The sequence below is a fragment of the Cyprinodon variegatus genome, unplaced genomic scaffold (assembly GCF_000732505.1).
Source record: "Cyprinodon variegatus isolate N-32 unplaced genomic scaffold, C_variegatus-1.0 Scaffold337, whole genome shotgun sequence".
Lineage (NCBI taxonomy): Eukaryota > Metazoa > Chordata > Actinopteri > Cyprinodontiformes > Cyprinodontidae > Cyprinodon > Cyprinodon variegatus.
Genome location: NW_015150790.1, coordinates 128126 through 132528, shown reverse-complemented (window position 1 = coordinate 132528; position 4403 = coordinate 128126).

Here is a 4403-nt window from a genome sequence, read left to right as displayed (position 1 = left end):
ATTTATTGTGAAAATCTCATTGAGATACTCCCTCACCTTCCCACACTTCACATCTGGGAAATGGACTCATGTTTTATACTTGTTTGTCTGTCTGGATTCATCCCTGTTTTTGTTTTTCATCCTTGTTATGTGTTTGATCAACAGGCTCAGGGAACAAGTGCTATAGACTATTAAGAACTCAGCTTGAGATTCTTCCCTTCAAAGACTGTGTAAATGAGATTAGATCAAAATCAAACAGAACAAACTAAATTCAATTAAAATGTAAGTTTTAAATCAATGAGAAAAGAGGGGTTGAAAATATATTTTCTTAATATATTTTCATTGAATTGGTTGATAAGGTTACCCTTTAGTTTACATATAGCTTCACAAATACACTGGAAATAATTTATATCTAATTAAATACCTATAACTTAATGTTTCAGGTGGATCTATTTGTAATTCATTTTGTTTTGAGATTTTTTTTTCATTTATCTATTTTTGTTTTTGCTGTTTCTATGGACATATTTTAAATACAAGGCTTAATAGATCGAATGAGAATTACCTTTACATCTGCAGCCTTTTGTACTCTATTAGAACATGGTCAACGCCTCTTTTATCACATATTTATTCAGCACCATGGACAGCGGCTGAATGAGCCTACAGCCCTCTGGCACCACCTGCTGGTAATAATTACTTACCGTTGAATGTTAAATTAAGGTTAAATGAAGATACCGCTGCTTTAACGGTGTTTAAGATGGTATAAAACTAATAATAATAATAATAATAATAATAATAATAATAATAATAATAATAATAATAAAAGTCCAAAATGATTGACCGACAGCTGAAAACAAGGGGTTTAACTAAGAAAAAGGGGTTGAATTATTTTTAGTTTCAATAAGTTAGAAGTGAGGTCCAAAGTTACATTGCAGTTGTCCATAGGGAAAACAGCTGAGCTGCTGATCTGAGAGATCTGCTATATAACAAAGTAACAGAAGAAAAAAACACAAAGGCATTTCAATCATTTTCTTTCTTTCAGTTTCTCTTATTTTAACTAGCGGGATCTAGAAGTAGTTTATGTTAGTAATCCAAGAAATAATTCTTCAATGCTTTTGTGCTTGCTTGTTATTTAACATTGCATCGTGCAATAATAGAATAGAATAGAATTCAACTTTGTCATTACACCTTCACAAGTACAAAGCAACGAAATGTAGTTTGTGTGTAGTGCATTTAAAAAGATTTGGTTATCTAAAACTATAATTGGTTTCAGTCTGGTACATAGTCCCAGGAGCATAGGTTTGTTCTTAACTTTGGTAGGGACACTATTGGTCTTAAGTTGAATTGGTCCTACGCATAATGCATGCTGCTATTTTTTTGTGAAAGAGAAAACAGCATGTTTTGCTACATTTATACAAATGTTATAAGGACCACACACAAGATGCTGTTTATCAATGTTTGAAGCATCAGTGGCTCAGAAAAATGTAAAATTGGGACAACCTTACACTTTGAAATGGGTTACATTTGAACCTACCAGTGACTAAGACGAAAAGTAAATGCGTACCTTTTTAACCAAATATAGTCTAAATATGTCTGTTGTATGTGTATTTATCCGGTGTTTTCTATAGGTAATATGCAGAGGTAAACAGAGGTAAAACCCACTCTTATTTTTTTTAAATCTGAAATGCTGATGTTCTGTGTTGTAAAACAAAGCAAAATTACACATTCAAGGGACTGGAAATAGAGTTATTGTATTTACATGGGCGTGGGAACAATAAGAGGAACGGACACTCAGCATTTAAAATATTGACTTCAATATACAAGTTGTGAGAAAAGAAGCTACTGCTACAACAACGCTGGATTGTAAATTATAAACATGTTTTTTCACATAGAATTATTGGTAGGGACAGGTAGGTTGGGCCAAAATTTTGGTAGGGACATGTACCTATGGTTCCTATGTCAAGATTAGGTTGTGTCATGATGGGTTACTATAGCTAAGCCCAAGATGCAGAACACATACACAGGAAACTGGGTTAAAAGTCCAAAAGAGTTTATTGTGGAACAAACATGGATATGAAACGGGAACTGGTTCAGGCAGGGGAGCAGGTTCACTGGAGACAGTACTGTGACTGGAGACTGAATGTTAGCAGAGTTCATGAAAGCTAAGCATNGGTCTTTTACCATTTCTTACCGTAAATTTACTGACTTTCTTTGCAGTTTCAACTTACGGTAGTTCCATGTAATTTCTACGGTAATGCAATGTTTTTGGATACGACGGTCAAAAACTGTTGGTTTTTTACCTTTTTTTACCGTAAATTTACTGACTTTTTTTACAGTGTAGCTATCATGTCATCAGATTCATGTAGTGGATCTCAGTAGCTTCTCCAGAGTTACCTCTTTGCTGACTTTCAAAGTATGGGTCTCCTCACCCAGCCCATCAGTTCAGATACAGTATAGGACCATGTCTACATACTCTTCTAACTCTATACTGATTCTGCTTGTTCACAAACATTTCAAAGTAATCACAGAGGCCTTAAGAGAACAAATTAATTTATACTTTTTATGTTAAACAGATGTAGGGCTGAAACAATTAATCAAATTAATTGTGACTTATTGATTATTGAAATAATTGTCAACTGATTTAGTAACTGATTAATTGTTTGCTGGTGCGTAAAGATTCTAAAACGTGCCTTTAGCTGACCCACTAAGAGCAGAATTTATAACAAAATTGTAAAAAAAAAAAATAGATAAACTTTTGCATTTAAGATAAAAATGTTTTTTTTCATCTGTCAATATGCTCTTTTCAGAGCTACATAAGTGGAAAACTTTTTGTTTCACCTAAAGAATCTTATGGAACGTTTTGCTATCCAATTATTAATTAATCAGTCGAAAAAAATCATCAACAGATTAATGGATTTGCAAGATAATCGTTAGTTGCAGCCCTAAACAGATTAATTCTGAGAGTTGCTGGTTGAGGTGGGTTTTATTTTGGATATCTGTGTGTATGGGTTGGGTCACAGACGTAACTTTCTGAAGAACTGGTGGAGACATGTCTCCACCAGTAATTTCAGTACATAGACTTTGGCTCTCAACAATATGTGGAACAATTTTCTAAATTTGATTTGAAATTTGAAGAAGGATAATTACTGATGTAGCTGAAAGGGAAAACATCCATCAATCAATCCAAATTTTTCTGGATGGATGACTGAATGAAACTAAAATTGTGTACAAACTAGGGAGGCATGATATATTGCTATTGGCATCAGAATCGGCTGTCATTCATCCTTTTTTAAAATATATTAATGTCTAACTATAGACTAAATATAAACATCAGTGTATTTTTGTTCTTTTGTGTTCTCAACAATAGGAAAGCATTCAATAAATATATGTTTGACCTCATTTTTGGAAAATACAAACCCTATTGAAAGCGTTTGTGTCAAGTAACTGTAAGTCCATCAGCCCCCTTAGAGTGTCCCCACCAACTTTCATCACAAAGTTACACCCTTGGGTTGGGTACATAGTCCCAGGAGCATAGGTTTGATCTTAACTTTGGTAGGGACACTATTGGTCTTAAGTTGAATTGGTCCTACGCATAATGCATGCTGCTATTTTTTTGTGAAAGAGAAAACAGCATGTTTTGCTACATTTATACAAATGTTATAAGGACCACACACAAGATGCTGTTTATCAATGTTTGAAGCATCAGTGGCTCAGAAAAATGTAAAATTGGGACAACCTTACACTTTGAAATGGGTTACATTTGAACCTACCAGTGACTAAGACGAAAAGTAAATGCGTACCTTTTTAACCAAATATAGTCTAAATATGTCTGTTGTATGTGTATTTATCCGGTGTTTTCTATAGGTAATATGCAGAGGTAAACAGAGGTAAAACCCACTCTTATTTTTTTTAAATCTGAAATGCTGATGTTCTGTGTTGTAAAACAAAGCAAAATTACACATTCAAGGGACTGGAAATAGAGTTATTGTATTTACATGGGCGTGGGAACAATAAGAGGAACGGACACTCAGCATTTAAAATATTGACTTCAATATACAAGTTGTGAGAAAAGAAGCTACTGCTACAACAACGCTGGATTGTAAATTATAAACATGTTTTTTCACATAGAATTATTGGTAGGGACAGGTAGGTTGGGCCAAAATTTTGGTAGGGACATGTACCTATGGTTCCTATGTCAAGATTAGGTTGTGTCATGATGGGTTACTATAGCTAAGCCCAAGATGCAGAACACATACACAGGAAACTGGGTTAAAAGTCCAAAAGAGTTTATTGTGGAACAAACATGGATATGAAACGGGAACTGGTTCAGGCAGGGGAGCAGGTTCACTGGAGACAGTACTGTGACTGGAGACTGAATGTTAGCAGAGTTCATGAAAGCTAAGCATCTAGCTTAATGCTTAGCATGG